The sequence below is a fragment of the Chrysemys picta genome, chromosome 15, assembly GCF_011386835.1.
Source record: "Chrysemys picta bellii isolate R12L10 chromosome 15, ASM1138683v2, whole genome shotgun sequence".
Classification (NCBI taxonomy): domain Eukaryota; kingdom Metazoa; phylum Chordata; order Testudines; family Emydidae; genus Chrysemys; species Chrysemys picta.
In genome coordinates, this window is record NC_088805.1 from 25,920,000 (window position 1) to 25,945,060 (window position 25,061).

Here is a 25,061-nt window from a genome sequence, read left to right on the forward strand (position 1 = left end):
CCGTGCCAGCTTGCCTCACTCAGCACACTGCCCGTGTGACCTAGGTGGCAGGAAGGAAACCCAGTAGGGCCACTTTACTGATCCACCCTGGGCCAAGGCTGTGAGCCCTAATTTGGCTGCTCTGGCTTCGGAAGGGGACGCTCCTGTTTTTCCTGGGTTGTTCACAGCACCACTCCCTGCAACCTGGGAGAGGAGCCAGCTCTTTCCAAGGCCAGTCACCAACGATCGCCAAACAGCTCCCCTCCCTACCGCCTGTCTTCAGCCCTCACAATGAAGAGGAAGACAGATGCCTAATATCCGGGGTGGCTGGTTCCCTGCCAGCTCCTCTGAGGCCTGCTGGGAAGAGGAACAAAGCAGGAGAACAGATACCAAGGCTAAGAAAAATGGAACCCCCCCTCCCCCCAAAGAGCTACCATGCAGAGCACCCTGACAACTAAGGGCCAGAGCTTGGGTGAGGATGAGCACCTGCCCTTCCCATTGGCTTCAGTGGGAGTTACAAGTGCTCAGCATCTTTCAGGATCAGGCCCCACACAACCCAGTTATAACCCTGGCTATTAATACCCATGTTTACACAGGTCAACCAACATGATCCTTCTGGCCTCAGAGTCTCTGAATTGACAGCTCCCAGCGTAGCACCTCCTTCTCGGAAGGGGGCCTTTCCTCGACCAGTGCAGTGCAGTGCAGCCCCCCCCTGACATGAAATGAGACAACTGCAGCTCTGAAGAAGAACATTTCACCCACTTGAAACTTCCAGGACAATTTAAATCTGCAGCCTTAGCCCTCCACAGCACTGGAATCGACGCCCCCTGGTCTTATTTACAAACATCCTGGGAGCTCTAATGGCCCGGTGTGATCAGGACCGTCGTTTGATGACTCACAGGGAAGAGTGCTACCTAATGAAATACCAGCCCCACTTCCTGCAGTGCTGAGATGTACCTTCGACAAGTTCTGAGCTGACTGAACTGCGGGTAAGGTGTGATGGCTCCAGGTTTTTACATGCAGTGGCGTTTCCAGTAGTAACCTAAACAAAAGTCCTGTCGCTCTTTGCATCTTAATGTGTCTTAACAAAAAGTGGCCGCATCGCAACATCAAACAAGAGAGATCTTCTTGGAATAGAAGCACTTGGCATTTTCCTGCTCTCCCATCGCTGGCTGCCTGGTTCTTTGTTCCCAAAGTAAACAGCTGCAGAGAAGAACACAGGCATTGTTGAGCTTTTCGGCAAGTTAGATCCTACCCTCTGAGTGGCATGACATGTACGCACCTTCTCCCCTGTGGCAAGTCATGAAAGAGGCCCGCTTCCTTGCTCTTCAGCTGACAGAGCCTCGTCACTAACTCACTGCTGCTTCACTTGAGTTCTGCATGCCCCAGGGTGAGAATCTGAGAACCGTGCACTCGTGTGTTGATTGATCCGGGATTTATTGCAGATCCGAGAGTCTCTATCTGACCCAAGTAGCACTCCCAGCATTTCTTCATGTAAAGCGCTCTGGAAACCCATAGCGTTTCAGTGGATCGGCTCACCGTAGCAGTGGCGTCTTCATTCCCAAGCTTCCTTCTACCTCTGCGACTCTGGTGCTCACACTAGGTCTCTGTTGCCAAGGTAACTCTCACTCCATGGCCTACGACAGGAGGGGCTGCCCAGCACCATGCAATAGAGTGCCCTGTTCCCACTCAGCTATTGACCACCCTGCTCCACGGCTGAGGCTCCCTGCAGACACGTTGTGTTTCATGGGCTCCATCCTGCCAAGCACTCAGCGCCTCCACTCCTGCTGAACTCGGTGAGAAGCATTTAGCTCTCCTTACCAGGGCTTGCGGGATCAGGCTCTGTTGCCACATCTAAAATGCTCTGCAGGTTTCCTCACAAAGTCCAACCCGTTGCAAGTGGGGAGAGATGAACCTGCTTTTCTTCCCAGCAAGCTGCCTCCCGGGAAGACATCCCAGCATCCTCCTTGCCTACCATGGCTCTGCTATGGAGGGAATTAAATGTCCTCTTTGAGTGAGGCCGGAGCAGCCAGCCCCAGCCCACCTTGGAGTTCTCTTGGCTGCTGTTCCTCAGGCAGACTCTTGGGGTCATTAAAAGATGGAACCTTCTCTCCTTGAGTTCCTGCCACATAAGCTTTGCTGCTCCGCCTCCCTGATCTGTTTGGACGTTTAACACGCTTTCCTGGCTTGGACTCTCCGGCCAGGGAACCAAGCTCACTACATCAAGGGGTGGAGCCATCTAATGTCCCACCCCCTCTGGATTGGCAGGGTCTGCAGTGAGAAAGGGATAAGACCCTTCTTCTCCTCCGGAAGCTGACTGCCCTAAGAGCAGCAAGTGTCCCTCCAACTCCCTCCTAAATAAGTACAAGCACCGAGAATGCTTTTGCAGATTGCACTAGTACCATGAACCAGGGCCCAGTCCTGCAGGGCGCCCAGCACCTTCCCTGCCCACTGAAGTGGATGGAAGCAAAGGTGACCGTCTGTCCTGTCATTGGAAGGGATGCCCCTAATATGTGCCTAATGTCCTATGAACTGCAGCCAAACCGATCTGCTTGCAGCATTTGATCAGATAAAATACCAGGGTTCCAGGCACTAACCATGCAGAGGATTCTGGGTTGTAAATAAAGCACTGCAGGGTGGTGTCCCGAATCTGTCAGAATCTTTTGAGGCTGTCCTTTTCAAAGGCACCTCAAGGAGGAATATGTCCAATTCCCTGTGAACGAAGTGCTGAACTCCCGTTAGACATCTGTGAAAGGGCCACACAACTAGCAGGCTCATTGACCCTGATTCAACCTTTACAGACATATTAGTGGGTTTTGCATGTGTTTTTATATATTGTTAGAGGTTGACAATGTAACCAAACGGTTCCTGTCTGTCGCTGTATTTTGTTAATTCAGAGATCAAAAGGAAATGTTAACGTTTAGATGAACTGTGAATGTAGTAACATCAATCTTCATTTCTCTTTGAAATATTTAGTAAACTACCTGTAAATGGTGGGAGATGGCAGTTGCCTTATGTTAATCCATGTAGTTAATTACCGGTGGTGCTTAGGAATAAGGGAGTTACTTCAAAGTCACTATTGTTCACCCAAGGACTGCACGCTGTCAAGGGGCTGCTAGACAACTATAAAAGGAACTCTGGGGCCCTGATCCTTTTATTTCAGATCTGCTTAAGCTTCATCAGGGGACATTTGAGTCACAAGACTGTGGTCTCCAGCTCCAATCTGGGTCACCCTGATATTGGACTATATGACATATGGAACTTATTCTGAAAGGACTCACCATCTCTACTATGAAACTGACCTAAGAACTCTATTCATATCTGTATGTATAATGATCTTTTAATCGGTACACTCTCTTTTTTTAATAAATCTTAGTTTAGCTAATAAGAATTGGCTGTAAGCGTGTATTTGGGTAAGATCTGAGATATTCATTAACCTGGGAGGAATTGTGTCCCATCCTTTGGGATAGGTAGAACTTTTTATATGATGAACACAATTTTCAGTAAACTTCATCATATTTGACTGGGCTGTCTGGGTGGGAGCGCAAGGCTGGGTTGCTTTGAGAACTATATTTCTGGCTTCTGGGTAACTCGTAAGGTATTGTAGAAGCTGTTTTGTTCCTGGCTTGGTGAATCTAAGTATTAGAATAACCTCCAGTTTGAGGGATTGTCTGCCCCATTCTTTGCAATTTGCCCTAATTGAGCAATCTCAACGTGGCCCCCCTGAGACTCCAGTCACAGCATCTTTGAAAATCTCAGCCTTATTTCCCTAAACTGTGAGGTGTCCTCTGGGGGGTGGAGGAGGAGAGGGATATGAGGGTACTCAGCACCTCACCAGATCAGGCCAGTGGCACACAGCAATTCATTGGTTCCTTCTGGACTTGGAATCTGACCTCCTGTGTAACACAGACCAGAGAACTTCCTCAAAATAATTCCTAGAGCGGAGCTTTTGGAAAAACATCCAATCCTGATTTTAAAATTGACAGTGATGGAGAATCCACCATGAGCTTTGGTAAATTGTTCCAACAGTTAATTATTCTCATTAAAATGTACACTTTATTTCCAGTCTAGCTTCAACTTCCAGCCATGGGTTTGTGTTGTATCTTTCTCTGCTAAACTAAAGAGCCCATTATCAAATATTCATTCCCTATGTAGGTACTTAGACTGTCATGAATTCAGTCTTCAACCATCTCTTTGTTAAGCTAAATAGACTCAAGGAGCTCATCGTATCACTATGAGACATGCTTTTGTAATCTTTTAATCATTCTTGTGGCTCTTCTCTCAATCCTCGCCTGTTTATCAACATCCTTCTTGAATTGCGGGCCCCAGAACTGGACACAGTATTCCAGCAGCAATCGCACCAGTGCCACATAGAGATCAAATGACCTCTCTACCCCTCCTTGAGATTCCCGTTTGTGCACTCCCGGATCCCATTAGCTCTTTTGGCCACAGCATGACATTGGGAGCTCGTGTTCAACTGATTATCCACCCAGATCTTTTTCAGAGTCCCCACTTCCCAGGATAATGGCTCCCATCCTGTAAGTATGGCCAACGTTGTTTGTCCCCAGATGTACACATTCACATTTAGCCGTATTAAAACACATATATTATTTGTTTGCGCCCAGTGTACCAAGTGATCCAGATTACTCTGAATCAGTGATCTGTCTTCTTCATTATTTGCTACTCCCCAATGTTTGTGTCATCTGCAAACTTTATCAGTGATGATTTTGTTTTCTTCCAGGTTATTGTGAAAAATGTTAAATAGCATGGGGCCAAGAACCCCCACTGGCAAGGTCCATTGGTTGCTGCCTGAATATAGCTGTCGTAGGATGTTCGGAGCGAAGTCCTAGGCCCCAATCCTGCTATTGACTCCATGTGGGGAGCCATCCCTGGCTCCCTGTAGGGGCTCTGTGCAGATACAGGGCTCTCCCGCAAAGTCAGTCGCCGGATTAGGGCCTCAGCGTGCACGTTGAAGGAGAATGCTAGCTCCCGGTCCTGAGCATCGAAAAAAGTAAACCCAACTGCAGCAGGGGGTAAACTAGCCTGGAGTGGAAGTGAGGCAGAGCTCTTGGCGCCTCCGTTGTTTGCACTTTGCCTTGCAGTTCCTTGGATCCACCCACAGCCAAGCCAAAGGGGCTACAGACATTGTCAAATTTCACTTGTGTTCACAGTGCTGCTTGGATTCTTCCCCCCCACCCCACCTACTTCTCTGTATTAACCGTAGCCCTGTCATCAAAATAAAAATCTCATTTTCTTGGCGATGGGTGAAGGACGCACCAAAGTGTCATTGCAACAGAGCCAGGTATCTAGCTGCACCATGTCCCCACACCTGGCTTAAAAAGACGTGCCCAGCAAAAATATTTACAAAATATAGCACCATCTAGTGGCCATTTAAAGTAAACGGCCACAATCTAATGCAGGGGTAGGCAACCTATGGCACGCGTGCCAAAGGTGGCATGCAAGCTGATTTTCAGTGGCACTCACACTGCCCGGGTCCTGGCCACCGGTCCAGGGGGCTCTAATTTTAATTTAATTTTAAATGAAGCTTCTTAAACATTTTAAAAACCTTATTTACTTTACATACAACAATAGTTTGGTTATATATTATAGACTTAGAGAAAGAGACCTTCTAAAAACATTAAATGTATGACTGGCACGCGAAACCTTAAATCAGAGTGAATAAATGAAGACTCGGCACACCACTTCTGAAAGGTTGCTGACCCCTGGTCTAATGGCTCCCTTCCACCTCCACCTCTCTTCTCACCCCCCCCCCCAAAAGTATTGCTTTACTTTGGTCTGTATCAGCTATTTGTTTTTTTTTCTTTCATTATGTATGTGAGATTATATGCTTTTAGGAGCAGGTTTTAGATGGAAATGTGTCAGTTTAGAATTGCCGGGACAAGTCTTCATGTGCCTTAGTTGATTCATAGCATTCCAGCATCCTGTTGCACAATTCATGAAGGAGTCCCATCTAAACTGTTCCCAAAACCCATCATGGGTAGATTAAATAAATCTGGAAACCACGTTTGCAGATTTAGAATCCTTACAAGTAATTTATGAGCCTTACTCTTGCATAATAATATTAATGTCAGTTGCATTTTAATGACTGTCAGATACTCCAGTGTTGAGTGACATAGAAATTAATCAAATGCAATTCTCTCCAGTAGCACTGACATGGAGCCACAGAACTTAGAAGTGCTGCAAACCCTACACAGTTCAATGTGTTCGCTTTTGACTAGGTTTAGAAATCTTTGGCCCAGAGCAGCGCCGATCTGGAGCTTGTGGGATTAATTTCCCACCACCATCCCCATACAAAATGTTGTTTCCCATTTTCTGCAGAATTTAAGCTTTATTCCTAGACTTGTGCTTAGAACTGAAAGACCAGACAAATAAGCTCACACTTCTCCTAGGTCATATAGCACTGGGGATCCCTTAGATCGCAGGAAAGCTGTCCGCTTAGGTAGGACACCCAAAACAGGTCTCTGAGATTTATTATTTGTATTACTGTAGCACTTAGGCGCTCCAGTCAGGGACCAGCATCCTATTGTGCTAGGTGCTGTACAAACACACAGCATAGAGACAGTTCTGCCCCAGAGAGCTTGCTAGCTAAGTAGACAAGGGATAACAGATGGAAGACAGGCTGATGGGAGAGTGCAGAGAAATGATAGGTGAAATATATGTGTAGAGGGAGTTATGGGGAATGTGATTACAAAACAGTATGACTATTAATGGGTTCCCTGGAACTGATCCCAAGCTATGAAGTTTAGAACCAGGTCCAGACTTCCCTAAAGTTTGGGGTGGTTGATATCCCAGGTCATTGTTTGGCCCATCATTGCAATTGGGATCTGCCTGGATCTGATCTGCCTTGATCCAACCTGCACCCAAGTTTGGTAGGTTTATGAGTCTATTTCTAGTTTCTGTTCCATTCAGGCTCTATCCCAAGCCCATCGCCATAGTGTCAGAGAGCTTTCCGGTAGTACAGTAAGTGATGTGACTCTCACCCATTATTTGAGGTTCCTTCTCTGTTCCTCCCCTCCCTGCCCCAGAGAGGAAAATTGCATGTGGATGTTCTTGTTTGGGGTTGTTTTGTGTGATGTCCTAGGAACTTTATCTGTGAAAGCCAGGTCAAATAAACGCACCTTGTGTTAGGAATAGGAAGGTCTTAGGTTCTGTAGGAGCAAGTGCCACCTCGTGGACTGGCCCCTGAGAAAGCTCCGTCTTCTGCACAAACAAGTCTGTGTCAAATCCTCTCTCCCATTTATTTGGCTCAATACAACCAGTTTGGCTTAGATTTAAACATATCCCCCTGGCAGTGTGGTGAACCCAAGAACAACAGCACTGCACTCGGGCATGAGAACCGGGAAATGAAACGGGTTATAAACAAAAGTGGAAGTTGATCTGTTGGAATTTTATTGCCCAAGACAAGTAAAAGGGCAAAAACCCAGTGAACAAACAGCCTAAATGGTGAGAGAAGAATGAGCTAAACTCTCAGCTTTAATAATGGGATTTGTTCTGAATAACAGCTCTGACTTATTTCATCATGACTGTCCCTTAAACCAGTGCCCCATTATGGTCAGTTATTGTGCACGGATATCCTCTGAACACTAATGCGTCTTGACACTCCTTTGATAACCCTCCTCAAACATCTAACCCGTCTTGACAATGTTTCACTGGTATCATAATTTGAATAAATCAGACCCTTTAATTCTCTAGCTCCTGCATCTTGGATCACAAGATCAATGCATTTCTCAGTTCTGTGCTGTAATCAGATCCATGGGCATACAATAGCATCACAGAAGTGGCCCATGCCAACCATGGTAAGATAACACTGACGTTTGCTGATTTGCAAAAATGGAAACTCCTAAAGCGTTCCTCCCGGTGCCAGGCTGAAAGAAATTAAAAATACATATATCCATTCTGGCCTCATGCCTGCCTCATGCGATTCCCCCTAAAATTCCCTCTGACCACCTGTAAAGAGAGCAGTGAAATACTCGCTTCTCCGATTAGTGGAACCATCAGTTGTGCAGAATATCTTGAGCAGTCACTTGGACTCCTGGATCAGCTAATCCTTGGGAGAGCTAAGCAACCCACTGACTGGTAGCAATTGGACACCAGCTTGAATCCCGTTTCACCGTCTCGGATTGGGGTTTTTTGAACCAACAATTATTGTGTGCAAATGGGTGAAATTCACCCATCGTGTGGCCAGCCAAAGCTCTCTGCGGTGCATAAACCCTGCACTGGGTTGGTCAGGGGACAAAGGCACAGCAGCAATAAATCATAGAATCGTAGGACTGGAAGGGACCTCCATAGGCTCTAGTCCAGACCCCGGCACTGAGGCAGGACTAAGTATTATCAAGACCATCCCTGACGGGTGTTTATCTAACCTGATCTTAAAAACCTCCAATGACGGAGATTCCACAACCTCCCTAGGCAATTTATTCCAGTGCTGATCTATCCTGACAGGAAGTTTTTCCTAATGTCCAACTAAACTGCCCTTGAGGCAATTTAAGCCCCTTGCCACAGAGGACAGGACGGGAAGTAAAGGAGAACAATTTATCATCCTCCCCTTTAGAACACCCTTTTATGTACTTGAAGACTGTTATCATGTCCCCCCTCAGTCTTCTCTTCTCCAAACTACACAAACCCATGTTTTTCAATCTTTCCTCACGCATAGATCATGTTTTCTAGACCTTTTAAATATTTTTGTTCTTGCTCTTCTCTGGATACTCTCCAGTTTGTTCACATCTTTCCTGAAGTGTGGTGCCCAGAACTGGACACAATACTCCTGTTGAGGACTTATCAGTGCTGAGTAGAGTGTCTTGCTTACAACACTCCTGCTAATACATCCCAGAATAACATTTGCTTTTTTCTGCACCTGTATTACGTTGTTGAACCGCTTTTAGTTTTTGATCCACTGTAACCACCAGATCCTTTTCCTGCAGTACTTCTTCTTAGGCAATCATTTCTCTGCACCCAGCAACGTTATTGCGCGTCACCAGATGGCGCAGTTACCGATAGTCTTACAAACTGTTTTGCTGACTGTACAGTATAGGCAGTTAAATTTGGGAAGGAAAGGTTTGTTGTTAGTTGGGGTGCAATTTTTTTTAAATGAGTATAAATCCAAGTAAAATTTGATTGCCTGAGTGTCTCTGATTGGAACCATTTCTGATGGGACACTGGGCACGCACAAAATTAAACAAGGGTAAAACCCCAAAACACTAGCACCTGTGGTGCAAAGAAGTGTGTTTCTCAGACTTTAGTGAATTTCACCCACAATATTTAGTCCCTTTCCATCTTTAAAAGCATTCCGCTTTTCAAACTTATCCATGCATTATTTCTAGGTTGCCATTTCTGAGTTAGAGGATTCTGAAAGAACTCCCTCCATGTGCTCTTTAAAAAAAAATCCTTCTTGTTGACTATGCATCAGAATAGTAACTGCAGGGGCTTTTAGTTGCCAGCTACTATAAGCTGAGCATCATCAACCTAAATCAAGTCACATCAGCTTCAAATGCTGGTTTTGAAACCGAAGCTGCTAGTTGCAACTAAGGTGCAGAAAATGTGGTGGTCTTACTGGCAGTTACAGATTTAGGTCCCAGGCTCTCCAGCTGCAGCTGTATCTCATAGTCAGGGCCGGCACCAGGCACCAGCCTACCAATCATCTGCTTGGGGCGGCACCTGGAGGAGGGCGGCGCTCAGGCCCGAGAGCGGGGCCGTGACCGGGCTCGCCACCCTCCCCGCGGCGCTCCGGCCAATCGGGGAGAGCGGGGCCCCGGCCGGGCTCTCTGCCTTCCCCCCGGCGCTCCGGCCGGTCGGGGAGAGCGGGGCCCCGGCTGGGCTCGCTGCCTTCCCCCCGGCGCTCCGGCCGGTCGGGGAGAGTGGGGCACCGGCTGGGCTCACCGCCGGTGGGCGGTGGGCGACGGGAGGCTTTTTTGCCTGGGGTGGCAAAAAAGCCAGAGCTGGCCCTGCTCATAGTGTGCATTTGAAAGATGCAGGAGTCACCAGCAAGTCCCCAGCCATGTACAGTTGTTGTCACGTGCTCACATAGGGCCAAACCCTCCTTTCTAGTTTGCACTGCGGCTCTCCAGTGCATGCTGAACTCGTTGTTTGGGAGGAAGTTCTGTGCATGGGAACTGGTATGGAATCTTCATTAGAGCTCCAGACTTCAGGCCAGTAAGGAGATGCTTTGCCCGGGGTGGAGCTCTCATTGGCCAGTTGGGCTGGGCCGTTAGAACTCCTGATAGTGGTGATGTGCGATGAAGTGAAGCAAGGACAAGGCAGCAGCTGAAATTCACAGGGTCTGAGTAATCCCTGAAGTTCCTGATTCAAATGAAGACTCTCTGACTTCCAATCAAGTGGCTGGAGGCACAGTTATGCTGACGTCCATGAGCATTTGTGTCTTTGACTTCATTAGAGCCAAATCTTAGTTCCATCTCTTTTGCATAATGCGTAAATAGAAGAGTGACACTCTAAAGAAGAAAGAGCCAGTTGTTCCATTAATAGCCTTGATTTAAAAAAAAAAAAAAAAGCCCCCAAAACCTGAAAATCTGTTTCTAAATCCAGGAGACTGTTCCTAAATTTCCCCGGAGATGTCAGTGAAATCTGAAAAGGACTCAGCCCAGGAGCTTTTTCTTTATAATATTGAGATGTCATTAACAATAATTAATAATGAAAGTGTGCATTTGGCTTCATTTGTTTATGGAAACTCCAAGTGTGGATGCCTAAGATCTTGCTCTTTCTCGGCTCACAACAGAAGCAGGGCTCAAAGATTTGTATATGTTATTTCTCCATCACAGATGCAGCTAAGAAATCCCAGGAGGTTTGCTCCCCAGAGACCATGCAGCAGACACGAATGGTACATTGTTTGTGAATCCAATGGGCGCAAATTACTGTGTGGTCACCATGGAATAAATTCCATAGATGTCAAGCCGAATCATGCCACAATGTATTTCTGTTCTGGTGTTCAACTTGAAAAGCAACTGAGAAAGGTTAGGAACAATTTAAATAAAAAGAAATATATATTCCATGCTGATATAGATAATGAATCAGAATATGTGGGAAGGAGCATTTCCCATTATTTTCCTGTGTAGGGTTAATTTACCCATAAAACTTTCAGAAACAGCATCAAGGATCTGAAGGGCATTCAGCTTTGAAAAGTGATCTGTCCAAAAATAGCACTTCCTTTAATAGATCTGCTCCTTGTGTGGGCATGTAGGGTCAGATCTGCTGGTTTTTAGTGACACAAATCAGTTTTACTACTTGTTATCCTTATGAGGGCTGCAGAACACACACAGCTGGGAGTGAGCTAGAAATTATCACCAAGATTACATCCTATCAGTGACAGCCATACAAACCCACTGAAGGGAGTGGGGTGGCACAGGAACTGCTGAGGGCTTAGTCTCAGTGCCCTGCCACTGCAGAGGTGTAATGAAGGCCTAATCTGACCCCTTTTTCCTTATGATGATGCACCGAAAAGAGAGATCTCAGGTTGATTCTCGGCACTCAGGTGGCCTCTGCAGTTACCGAGCATATTTGCTCTGAAGTTGCTGAAGGGGCCCCGCATTGATATTTATAGAGTCGCCTTTTGGAGTAGAACTGAATTTTAAACTCGAAGGGCCTGATTTGTGCAGCCCTGCGTGTGCAGAATTGTCACGGACTCCTCTGGAGGATCAAGAGTAGCTACAGGATCAGGTCCATAAGACCTTCCTATTATTGGTACTGTTAGCGAGAGCGCTTTTTGGGGGGACTATAACATTGGCTTTTAAGACTGGGCTGACTGAAAAATTGATGCAAGATCAATTTCATGATTTGTGGTGTGAAAAATCAAACCTCTGAGATTTGTAATGTTCCCTGTTGAATCGGTGAAATTGGAGCTTACAGTATTTGAATCAAATAAGCAGTGTTGCCAACTCTGAGTTTTATCACGTGACTTGCAATATTTTGAGTTGTTCCTTAGAGCTCTAGCTCCTCCAGTCATGTGAATAGAAGAGAACCTCAGCTTTCATATAAAACAAAAAAAAAAACTTAGACCCAGATCCTCAAAGATATTTAGGTACCTAACTCCCATAGTTAGGAACCTATATACCTTTGAGGATCTGGGCCTAAGTTTATAACTCTCATAGCAATGGAGGAGAGCTTGAGAAGATGAACCATAAAGACTCAAAAAGCCAGATAAAAAGAACCCCGTGTTTTTTGTTGGTTTAAAAATGGTGAGATTTAAAAAAAAAAACTCATTATTTTTTGTGGGCCTGACAAATAACTTTTGAACATGTGATGTTGGCAAAACACCAGTCACTTAAGTGTCTCTGAAAATCCCACCCAATAATTAAGATAGGAATGAACAGACTTATTAGAGATCTTATCCATTCCCTGGTTAGTGCAGGATTGTTGCCTATATTTGCTGCTAGTGCTTTTTTCCAGTCTAATTATAAAAATCCCCAGAGACCGGGATTTGGACTTCATTCACTGTGCAACCAGGCAACCCACATTCATTACATCCAACCATTTCCAAAGTGGTTTATAAATATCCCATGGCAGGCTCCTACTAATTAGAAGACAATGACTATAGCTGTGTTTACACTGCTATGCTTGTTAGAAAGAAAAAAAAGTCTCGGGTTTTGTACTATGTGCAACCTGAGATCATACGTTTGAGTGGTGTTTTGATTTTTTTTTAAATTGTTTTTAAAGAAATATTTCTTGAGGGTGCTTTTTGGTTTCTGAGTCAACATAGGCACACGGTTTATAGCTAGTTCCTGGATGAAGTTACCGATCACATGTTCACTGTGAACTTTCCCTAAGTTTATTCAACTCTAAAAATGCAAAGGTGGGTTAGGGAAAAATGTGTAGCTCAGCAATGAGCCTCGTTCTTCGTAAATGTCACGAAGGGCCAGGACTTGTGTTTCCGTTTCGTTGGGCAAATGCAAATATTGTACGTATATTTCAAGCTACACAATGTATGTTCAGCCAAAACCTAGTCGAGCCGAGATCTTAGCAGGGAAAGTCTTCAGCCTAGATAGATCAGCCACGTTATGGCTTTTGCTTTGCAGTGTGTGAATGTTTCATGATGTTGCCAAAGTCAGCCCTTTACATTTTGCTTGAAACTATGTCGTTTGACAGTGGCTTAAACTCTCTGAACTTTGGGCCTTTACTCACTCGCGTAGGCCTGATTTGTGCATTTGGACCCAAACTCAAAAGGAAGAGTAGTCAGTGGTAAGATTAAATGTAGAATGTGTACTTGTGGAGCCAGAAGAACTTTCCTAGAAAGCACTGGTCGATGGGACTACTTGTGCGACTATGGGTTGAGGATTGGGCCCTCTATTGGTAGGGTTCACGGACTTCTACCAGCAGGAGAACATCACATAATTCCAGGAATTCCAGTGCAAACCCTCCCCAGAACAGTGTTGATCTGCTAAGAGGAAGGCTGAGGTAGTGGTTAGGGCGCTAACCTAGGGCTTGGAAGCCCTGGGTTCAAATCCCTGCTTTACTACAGGTTCCTCTGACCTTAGACAAGTCACCTCTGGCTTGGTGTATAAAGATGCAGAGAGGAGCCTAGAAGGATTTACAAAAACACATAAGCAGGCTAGGCATCCAACTCCCATTGAAAGGCAGTGGGAATTAGGCACCTAACTCACTTAGGTGCTTTTGTAAATGCCAGTTGGTGTCTATCTGCATCTTTAGGTCCCTAAATACCTGTGTAAATATGGCCCTTAGTCTCTCTGTGCCTCACTTCACCATTTGTAAGGTGGGGATACCAACACTTCCCTGGCTCACAGAGGTGCTGTGCAGGGAGATATATTATTCTGAGAAACTCAGATATTCTGCGTAAGCACCTAATGTACTTAGGTAAGCACCTAAGACAGATGGTAGCTGAGTACTTCCTGGTTTCTAGTAGGATTGTTTTGTCTCCCTCCATCCCCTGGCAGGAGGTCACTTTCCTACCCTCTAAATAAAGAGACCACGTAATAGTCAATCTTGCCTTTCATTCTGAAAGCTGCAAGGTTCATGGTCTTCACACAAACTTCACCCTGCTGTCCATGTCCTTGTTTCCTAATGAGAAACTCAGTGTTGGAGTTTTAACTCACAGAACAATTTTTACGTCAGGAAGTTGGTGTTCTGACAGTGATACCTAAAAATAGTGTCTGGGTCTAGAATGTTGTTCACCTAGGCGGAAAGCCAGGGAAATCAGCTTGGTAAATCAGGCTTTATGGTCATTTTTCATGAGATTGGATGCAACATCAATGCAGCCTTTTGGATGGAAACTGCTTTTGCATCTGCCAGTTAATTTGTGAAAAAAAAATTGCAAGAATATTATCTCCCCATTGTGCACTTCCTCCCTAATACAACTAAAGAGTGTTCTAATAGTTTATTGCCTGCAAGGATTTGAATATCTTTCCTTCTGCCCAGCAGGGTTTCATGTACAGAACCAGATACCATACTTAAAAGAAAAGGAGACTTAATAACATTGATGTTTTTGGAGTGATTCTAGCTGATCTATTCAACAACTGCTGAATTGTTAGTTGAAGAGAAACCACATTGGGGCTCAGCGTTGGCAGTTCTGTTTAGCTGCTGGCCAAGCAGCATTTTTAAAGCATCTTGCTGCTCTTCCAGTGCGATCAGCAAACTTGTGAAAAAATGAGATTTGACTTGATAGTTGAGAGTTGTGTCTTGTGATTTGCCCTAACTGCTGGTTTTCTAATTGTGCCACTGATCATAGCGATAGTGTTCTGTTCTCCGGCTGCTTTTTTCTGACCTTAATCACCATTAATTAAGGTTTACAACAGGCTTGCATAGTAGGTATTGGCATCATGTTTACAGAGAGGGAAACTGAGGCAGAGGTGTTGAGTGACTTGCCCATGGTCACAGAGTGAGTCAGTGGTAGCCATGTAGACTATATGTAGTTAAAATCTGTCTACCGCCTAGTCATTATAGGTACTTGTACAGTAAGTAAGAGCAGGTCACACATGGATTTATTATCCCCTCCCTGGAGAGGGCTCTCAGACTTTGCAGCCTCTTTGGATGGGGAGCGGGACTGTGATAATTTGTCCCCAGTCTCTGTATGACTTGCTTCTGAGAAATAGAATCACTAACTCCTGTGAATTTGCCCATCCCACCAACAGGGCCAACATGTTGGCCAACTCCTTCCTATTCTCTTACATTTATAATCCCCCTACTTTACACATTCAACAGTTCTTCACACGTTGCTTGACTTTCCTTGCCTTTCCCTGGCTTGTCTTCTTGATTTAGCATCTTCCTCCGTATCTGAGCTGGGGAGGTGGGGAAATCCACCCCTTTTGCTGAACATGGTGTTAACACATTGCTACCAGAACTGACTTGTATCATATCTTCCAAAGAGCAAAGTCGTTTGTTTTTAGAATCCACCAGATTGCTCCAAATGGTACCTTTAGAACATGTTCCCTGGGGAGGATCCCCATCTCTTATGGGGGGGTTAATCTTCTCCTCTGGAAATGAGTCTGTTCAAACACCGTTCCTCATGTTCCAGTTCCTTTGGGTATGATTCTCCATGTCTCGACTTACATTTCCTGCTCCCAGTTGCTATCCCAATTCCATGCTAGGAAAATGGCATATGCTTTCCTGCTTTTCATAAATTACATACATGGCACACGAGGGAGCATGGCAAAACCTTAGAAACTCCAGATACTTATTGCATATAGGATGATGTAGGAGTTGAATGTCCAAGGAGAATGACTATTCCTCTCCCAAGATGATCAGTGTTTACCATAGTCAGTGCAATAGTTTCAGCTATATTACACATAGAGGAAGAATGGGCTTGTGGGTAAGGCTCTGGAGTGGGACTTTGGAGATCTGCATTCAGTTCTTGACTCTGTCATAGACTTCTTGGGTAAATCACTTAAATTCCCTCTGCTTCACTTTCCCATCTGTGAAATGGGGATGACCCTTCCTTTCTCCTGCCCTTTGTCTGTCTGGTCTATTTAAACTGAAAGCTCTTTGGTGCAGCATGCACTATGGAGCTCTGATTTTGGTTGGGGCTGACTAATAACCTACTTACATTATGAATCATCCTATTTTTAAAAGGCAACAAAATACGTCTTTGATCTCTGCCTTAGTCACGTCACGTGCATGTTGAAACCGAGGAAGATGGCAAAGGTAAAGGATAAAAACAGTAATAAATGTACGTGTTCAACTTCCATAATGGAAGTTCTAAAGCTTTTTCACTCAGCTCCATGCTGAAAACACACTTCTAAATGTGCTGAAAAGTCAGGGACAGCAAGCTTTTAAAACTCCTCTTATAAATTTACAGCACCATTTTAACACAAATTAATATTAATGTTGTTTTAGTGCTTTAAAACATTACCTGTCCTAAACTGAACCATGTGAGTTTAATCTTTTCCAATTCCTTTTGGACCACTCTCTTTGCAAGCTAGAAACCTAACTTATCTGTATCTGATCAAAGGCCGGCAATGATAATGTTTAAGCAAAATCTTACCCAAATTCCTGGCGAGATTCAATTCTGAGATAACCATGTACAGATTTCCAAGGTATTTCTGTAACTGATTTTGTATTCAGTGTGTATTTATAAAAGATTTCTGTCACGTACAAGAGGCACGGGGTTGTCCAGAGTTTGGCTTGGCATTTTATGTTGCTCTGAAATTGCTGGTGTTGGTATTTATTTCATAGACATTTTATTGAATTATGTTATGGTTTGGTTAGCTGCACATTTATGAAGATGAGACTAACTGGTCACTTTCTGATGCAAGGAGATTCACCTGATTTGCCTCTGGTGAAGGGGACTTATGAATAAAATAAACATATATTATACAGGCGGGTGTGCATTAGCTACTGATACTACTTGTATCACCCTTTCCATCCAAAGATCTCAAAGCACATCACAACCATAAAGGAATAAAGCCTCCTAACACCCCGGTGAGGTGAGCAAGCGTTGTTTACTAAGAGGTGTGTAAGCAACTTGCCAAGGTTATTCAGGAAGTCTGAGGTGAGTCAGAACTAGAACCTGGAACCCTTATTATTTGTATGGCAGTAACAACCCCAATCATGAACCAGTGCTCTGCTGTGCAAAAGCTGAACTCGAAGGCAGTCCCTCCCCTAGAGAGCTTACAGTCTAAATACAAGCCAAGAGCCGACAGGTGGATACAGATAGGTGGGGGAGCACAAGGAAACAATAACTTTCAGGGTGAAATCCTGATCCCATTGAAGCCAATGGGAGTTTTGCCTTCAACTTCAACAGAGGCAGGATTTCATCCTGGAATCTTAGCTTCTCCACAAGGTTAGTCGCCTCCATGTCAAATGAAGTTTCAGTGATACAAATTGTCGAGTGCACTTTTCAAAGGGGCATGTGGCAAATCCTGAGCCCGCTTTGGAAATCCCAGCTATTGTTATCACTGTACACTCATGCAGTAACTTGTGATGCTGCAACTTCATTGTAGTTTCCAGGTGTCACTGGATCGGTTCCAAGCTGGCCTGGGTTTGAACAGGTAGCCTGGATAGTAGACACTGCCCATCTTAATGTGTTGGGCTTTCTTTCTTTAGAGCCGCACTTTGAGAATGAGATGCACCTTGAGAAGAAGAGGGTAGCTGGAGATCTTCCTGGCTTTGCACTAATTGGAATGGATACAGTCATTCATATCTTGCCTGAGAGTTGGTGTATGCGCTAAGCATCCTTCATGTTGCAGCTGCCATGTCTAATCACAGTTGTTTGTGTTACGTTTTTTGATGTATGGTTCCCATTTGTGGGGAAACCTGCATGGCAATTATCAGGCACTTCCCAGTGTAACATTTAAGAATTGTGAACCCAGGCTGAAGGCTGCTGAAATCTGGTGACTCAAACAAGGTAACCCCATTTATAAATAATTACAACCCTTCCAGAGGATGTGGACTGAGAGGCCTGGCTTGCCCCAGGAGAATATTTACAAAATTCGGATGTTAGTACAAAGTACATTTATTGGGCTTGAAATAAGCTTACATTTTTTTTAAGAGGGTCTAGTATAATTGAATTGGCAAAGCGTTCTCTTTGACATTGATTTTTACAACAGCTTTACCTTTTAGACAAAGTTTCACATGTTCCTGATTTGCAAAATTCATTGTGAATGTTTTCAGATCTGGTTTCTGTCTGCGTTGGGGAGGAAAAAGAATAACACGCAAAATTGTTGCAGTGTAAAGTACAGGTCATGGGCTGAACACGTCTCATTTAAGGGATTCCTGCTTTTAAACACTGACCTTTGACTGCCAGTGTTTCAAAACTTTGCTGTCCCTGTCAAAAAAAAAAAAAGTTAAGTGATGACCTCTCATGTGAAGGGGAACACATCAACTACGAGCTAGACTTACACACATGGACACAGGATTTTATTGTTTAGAATCCATAGGTCTCTTTGTTCTTAAAAAAAAAAATTGACAACCTTTTCCCAGGGAAAACAGTTTCTTGCTTTGTTTTTTAATTAGCTCTGGCGAGTTAGACTAGGGTCTGATCTAAATTCCACGGTCAGTCCAGAGAGGGGAAATGACTTCCACAAGGTCACGGTGACAGAGCTGAAGTGGAACCCAGTCTCCTGACTCTAGTGCCCAATCCACTGGACTACAATGATTCCCCAAAAGTGTGTAGAAATCTATAATATGTCATCAACGCCATTTACAAGTGGAGCAGAAGCTAAGGCATGTATGCTGAAGGGTTTTCCCAGGGACTGGATCAGTTCAAGAAATAAAAGGGCTCTGTTAGAAATTGGTATTATGGGCAACAAACTGTTCATCTTGCTCTACTTCACTGTAAATGTAAGATAGGTGAGATTGCCACATGTTTGGTCTCTGGCGTTCTATCTGGTATGCCAGGAAGGGAAGGACTATGTTGAGTTCTGAGTGTGTTCTGATATGTCTAACAAGGGCCAGGCAAAACACATCACACCGCTCACAACAGGAAATATACCTCGGCCACTTCCCCGTGGATGGCCACCATAGTTTTGCTGGTGCGGATGCTTCCAGGGAGGTCATCTCTGCATATTGGTATCTAAACTAGAGCTGGCAAAGTCCGTAACACTTCTCAGGCAGCAGGGAAACTGAGTGAGAGTTGTCAGTTGAACGCTGCAACGTGGGCATTTATCCCTCCTCCATGCTATTATGGAGGAGACCGGGCAATGATGGAGATGGGCCTGAGCTACAAAATGGATGTGAATGCAGATCAAAGAACTTCCCCAAAGTTTGAGGAAGGGGGCTTGAGTCTGGTGGGCAGGGCTGATTTGGCCCATTATGGACCTTGGGGCAAGCTGCAGAGTTTAGAGCTACCTCTGAACCTTCCCAAAGTTTCTGCCATACACATGCCCCCCTCAATCTCAGGGAGTGCAAGTGACATCTTATATCCATTGTACAAGTGGGGTCAAAGGATGCCCTGTGACCTCAGACACCTGAATAAGAGTGTCCAATTCTAGCCCCAAATGCAAGGAGCTGTAGCAGTTTCCTAGATAATTAGCTCTTCCCTTTTGGGAGCAGTGTAATTAATTGCCTGGGCACAGAATGACAGGTACAGGACCAGGCTGCTACAGAAGATGCTGATACCCAGACGCAAAGGTAATACGTTCCCTTCTTGCTACAGCCTCTCCCCTCAGATGGCCACTGGGAATTTACATCAGTAACAACCTGTTAGGTGTCACCACTGTTCCCAAGAAATGTGGCTAAAACAGCCTTTCTTTGGAGGTAACAAAAATAATTGGGTCTCAAAAGGAAAGCAATTTACCTAGGAAACTCTGAAAGCTCTGGGCATTTCAGCACATCTCAGCTTTTTTTTTTCTTTTTCATTTTCTAAATGGCACAGATTCAGTCACTGTAGATGGTGCATGACTGTGTACATCTGGTTTTATGGTTAAGTGAATAGCTGATTGAACTGATACACTGGACCCAATCTACTGGAGTAAATAAAAGAGCACTTGAAGGAAGCATTGTTTTCTAACAGATGTGATGGTCCAAACTCATTCCTGGTGCAACCCCACTGAAATCCATGAAATCTACCAGGGCAAGGAGGACATTTAAAATCCATGTCCTCCTTGTTTCGGTAGATTGCAAATGGCAAAATTTGGGGGGGTTACACTATATCGTTTTCTCTTGCTGACCCTATCAGTCGCAACTGTAAAGCTATAATCCTAGGAATTTTTCTTAAGCAGTGACCCAAAATCAGCTTAAAAATATAAACAAATACCGAGGGGGAGGAGGGAAAGAATCCAGAAAATGGTGAGACTTTGACTTTGAAGGGGATTCGTATCCCAGCTAACACTGATCGTACATCCCGTGTCATTTCCTATGCGTGCTGCTTTACCGGTAACTTCTTGGGTTTTGTCTTCACTGCCCCCCCCCCCAAAAGGTGTGTGTTTTACATCAGAATAGTTGTCTCGCTGTTATAACCTAGTGGAGACAAGGCTCCGGTAGTTCTTAGCTCGGTGTAGCTAGTCAAAGTCAACCCTATATCTCGACTGTAACTAGCTACATCCAAGTAAAAACAACAGTGCCTTGTCTCCACTAGGATTTTACACACAGTTCACTGTCTCAATGTAAGAACACACCATTTTTTTTGCAGGGAAGGGGTAACCGTGGCCACGTTCTTCTGGGGGTGGTAAGTGGCTTTCTTCTGCGTGTGTGGTCACATGCCATGGTCGACGGAGACTGCCTTTGTGAGTGTGTCTTTTTGTGTTTATTCCGTTTGTTAAGGAAACAATAGATTCTAGCTGGCGTGCCTGGTATGAAGTGGTGACCGTTGCTGATTTCTCTAGGAAGTTACAAGATGCTAAAATAGCCAAAACTCAACAAAGAAAATTCATTTAAAAAAAAAAAAGAGAGAAACTAAAAATCTCCTTTATCTGGCCAGAGCCCTAACTAATGACTGTAGGCCTGACCCTGCCACCTACCCAGATGAGCAGTGACTTTACTGGCTATCATGGCTATAAGTAGCTGGTTTGCACCCCATGCTCCCAATTTTCCTTTGCTGTCCCTGTAACAGGGAGCATCTGGTGAACAGAGAGATGACTTCCTGTTCAAGTCTCCTCTACCCACCCTGCCACGCACACCTCACAGGTGCTCATGGTTGTACTAACGAGGCAGCACTCCTGAAAGAGGCAAAGAGCCAGACCTGCTAACATGGCTCAGCAAGAGGCAGAGGGAGGATAACCCTGGGTAGCAGGCTAAGCTGGGAGTTGAATTACTGCACCGCAAGGTACTGGGATTGGCTGTCCCCTGTTGGTTTACTAAACGTGTTTAACACAGACATTTGGGAGGGGGGAATGATAGTTGACCAGTGTGGTCAAAGAGCAGTTTCATGGACCTACGCTTTCCAGTTGGGCTGATTTAAAAAAGAAACAAACAAACTTAGGAAGTAACCACTGAACTCAGTGGAGCATTTGACTTGATGTCTATTGGTAACCTCGAGGAGCTGTTTTGTCTGGCAGTCCTGCTATCTTTCCAGTAAAGACTTTCCTTAATTGTCTGCCTCCTGCTCAAGTCCTACATGCAGCAGAGTGCTTTAGCACGTGCTTAAATTCCCCTAATTTCAGTGGGTGCAACGCATTTGCTTAAGTGCACTGCTGAAATGGGGCCCAAAACCCGAAGGGGAGGTTCAGCCACAACTCTGATTGAAGTCGGTGAGATTCTTGCACAGTTAAGATGTCCAAGAAACATACTATCCTAGGGTCAGCTATAGAGCAGCTCAACTGATCTCTTCTGCTAGCCAGGTGCCCAACTGTTTTAAAGGGACAGCCCTAACCAAACTTCGAAACACAGGCACGCAGGAAGGGAAATAACATGCAGGTATACATTGAATGACTATGCAGAACAACACATAAATTGTTGGCCTTGCAGATAAGGGAAGAATCATAGAATATCAGGATTGGAAGGGACCTCAGGAGATCATTTAGTTCAACCCCCTGCTCAAAGCAGGACCAATCCCCAAACTAAATCCCCAAATGGCCCCCTTAAGGATTGAACTCACAACCCTGGGTTTAGCAGGCCAATGCTCAAACCACTGAGCTAATAAACTGAGCAATGGGATTTCTGCTATAAGAAGGAGTAGGGGGCCATGGGACAGGGTGACTTGCTTACTCTATGTTGTCTGAGGAAAATTTGTGACTGGTTCCATGAGTTTTATGGTTAACAGCTACACACCATGAAGTTCTTGGCTCAGGAAAGCGACATAACTAATGTGCGCTATAAAATTAAAACACGTTCCACAGAGCAGAGACAGGCACGTACGTTAGATAAGGAAATCTAGACTGAAAGAATGGCTGGAGTTATAACTGCCTTTAATGTGGACCAATCTGACTTCACTTGAGCCATTGCCACATTAGGGCTATTGGCTAATGTATTTATCCTGTGCATTCATTCCTTTCATCTCTGCCCCAGCATTATAAAATATACCGACTGTCACTGCAAAGTAATGTTACTAAATGATTAGTGTAGGTGTCTGAGAGACAGGACACCTGGGCTCTCTTCTTGAATCTGCCACAGATTCAGTGTGTGTCATTGTGAGCAAATCACATAGCCTCTTTGTATTTCAATTCAACCCTGCTATGTAATGGGGATTAAATAGCACATGCATGTCTGCCAAATGGGTGTTGAAAAGCTTAATTAATATCTGTAAATTGAGATCCTCTGTTGAAAGGTTCAGCAACATATAATTGCAAAGTATTACATTAAAAAGGAGGGCAAAATCTCTAAAGAGTTCCTGGGGTTATGTAGAGTATAGAATGCCTGTCATAAAGGGATTTAATAACCTCTGTCAGAATTCAAGAAAACCTGCATTTAAACTGATTTAGATTTACATAAATACACATCAATGAGGGACTCTTACAGGCTCCAAGTTACTTCAGTGAAGTTTTTGACAGTTAATTCTTCATTCTTTCCAGTGTATCATGAAATTGACAGACTCGACATACTTGTCCTTCCTTTTCATAGTCTGAGCAGAACATGGAACCAAATGAAAAGTGCAGGGGTTGTTATTCGGTATAGCTGGCTGAAAGCCCAAGGTAGAGGTCTGTCTGTCTGTCTTTCATTTACTTTACATGTTAACATAATTTCTGACACCCTTGTTCCCATGAAAATGACCAAAAGAGAAATATAATTGCATGACAACAACTTAGTTAATTGCAACAAAAATAGGACTAACTTTACCCTTGGACATTGATATTTTCCAAGCTTCCAGTTAGATGAATGCATAGAAGACAGGGTGCAGTGTATATACTGGACACACAATTGTGTGAGAAATTTGTTTGGGGACTTTTCGAAGTCGATTATGCACAGGAGGGGATAAGAACCGATAAAGACACAGAGTCCGCTCTTCAGCTGGCGTAAATGGATGTAGCTCCAATGAAGTCAACTGAGGATCTGGCACACATTGTACCTCTTGGGTATTCTGTAGCCAATTACAAATCAAACTGATGTATGCTGTCCTTCAGAGCATCACCACTTGGAAAAAGGTTAACTCAGATTCGCTGCAGTCTCAGTGTTGTGAATTCCCTCGGAGCCACATCAAAGCTCTTTGGTAGGAGGATCTCCGTGCCATGTATGTTCTCAAGCAGTCAAAGGGAAACCAGTCCAAGCTGGGGTACAGTGTACATTTCCCGGATCTTCTGTCATCTCGAAGGATTAAAAAAAATTCTCTTGCGCACACACAGAATCCATTATAATACAAATAATAAACAATAATAATAATCCGCTCGTCGCTGGTGAAGTTAGGAATTGCCACACTGACTCCCTGTGGTTTTCTCTCTGCAGTGGTATCCTGCTTCTAATTAAGCAGATTCATCAGACTCAAATTGAAGCACTATGACAAGGCTCAGAATATGTTCCATCTGTGACTGACCATAACACTGCTATCAAAAGGCTTTTGAAAATAAACGCTTGGAGGTCTACTGATGAAAAGCCCTAGTATATCAGTGTTAGCTGATGTTGTAAAGTATTAACTATCACAGCCTGTTCCTTTCTTCTTTGCTCCTATATCTTACATGAGGATGTGGTCTTTTCTTGAAAGCCAGGAAGAGCCCTTTCCTGTTCCAGCCTGAACTCTAATCCCCAACCTGGGGCCACCAAAACGAGTCGGTTTCATGAAGAATCAGCTTAGCTGGCAGAGCCCGCAGCCACTTATACTAACAGTTTTCACATTTTAGCAGAGGTTTCCTACTCAAATAGATAGAATGGTTGACAAGCCTAGGACCAATTCCAGTCATTCTAATAATAACACCTAGCTGCACCCGTAGAGAGGTTTATAAAGGGGCTTATGTGTCTCCAATATCTTATGTACCAAACTAACAGGTGTTTGGGACCCATTAAGTCATATAACAGGCCTTTTCGTGGTGATGTTACTCCAGAGTATTATAGCTGTCATGAAAAAAGCATTAAAGGGAACTAATTCTAGCCTTGAATTATGAGACTTTCTAGTGAAGGTTTCCCCTGGGTCTTCAGAGTAGATCTTATTTTCAAAGCTTTTCCTTTTTAAAAAAGCCTGGACCACTGTGTAAATGGTGGAAGCCAGTTCAAATTGTTTGATTTATCGCAGTTGCTGCTCTCCTTTGGAGAGTGAAGATAATCATGGGGGTACAGAATGTGCTTATGAACCTACGGTTCTATACTAAGGGTTGGATTCTAATCTCACTATTACGCAGGTGTAAATCTGGATTAGCTCCAGTGAAGTCAATGAAGTTACTCCATGTTTACATAAGTGTAAGAGAGATCGGCCTCTTGGCCCCAGAGGACTTCATCTCTGTCTAATCAACTGAATGAAATAACAGCAACAGATCTATCCTATGTACGAGCCCAATAGACTGGATTTTTGGAATCCTAATAAATTTGAAGTGGTTAGTGATACGAAATGTGCCTATGTATTGACCGGAGGAGTTTGCTGGATTTCCTGAGTGACGGTGAACAATACTTGGGGAGAAAGGGATGCGCTTCCTGACATAGCCATAGTGGTGTGACATGAGAGTCACAACCGCCCCAAAACAAGAGAATGAAGCAAGGGGGGAGGAGAGGGAAAATACAACAGCTAGCTGAAACTCTTTTATTATTTTAGTGGGAAATCTCTGGGGGGAGGGATTTTTTTCTCCCCTTTTCCCCACCCCCCAAAA

At 44.3% G+C, this 25,061-nt stretch overlaps 1 protein-coding gene across 3 annotated transcripts in view; it reads left to right on the forward strand.

Moving 5' to 3' along the window:
* CCDC92 (coiled-coil domain containing 92) overlaps positions 1 to 25,061 on the forward strand; it is a 226,700-nt gene that overhangs the window by 96,555 nt on the left and 105,084 nt on the right. Inside the window, exon 4 of one of the 3 annotated variants that reach the window (XM_065568048.1) lies at positions 10,773 to 10,964. The exons of the other annotated variants lie outside the window; for them this stretch is intronic. The gene's annotated coding sequence lies outside the window, so the exon portion shown is untranslated. The remainder of the gene's footprint in view (positions 1 to 10,772; positions 10,965 to 25,061) is intronic. 3 annotated transcript variants of the gene reach the window in all.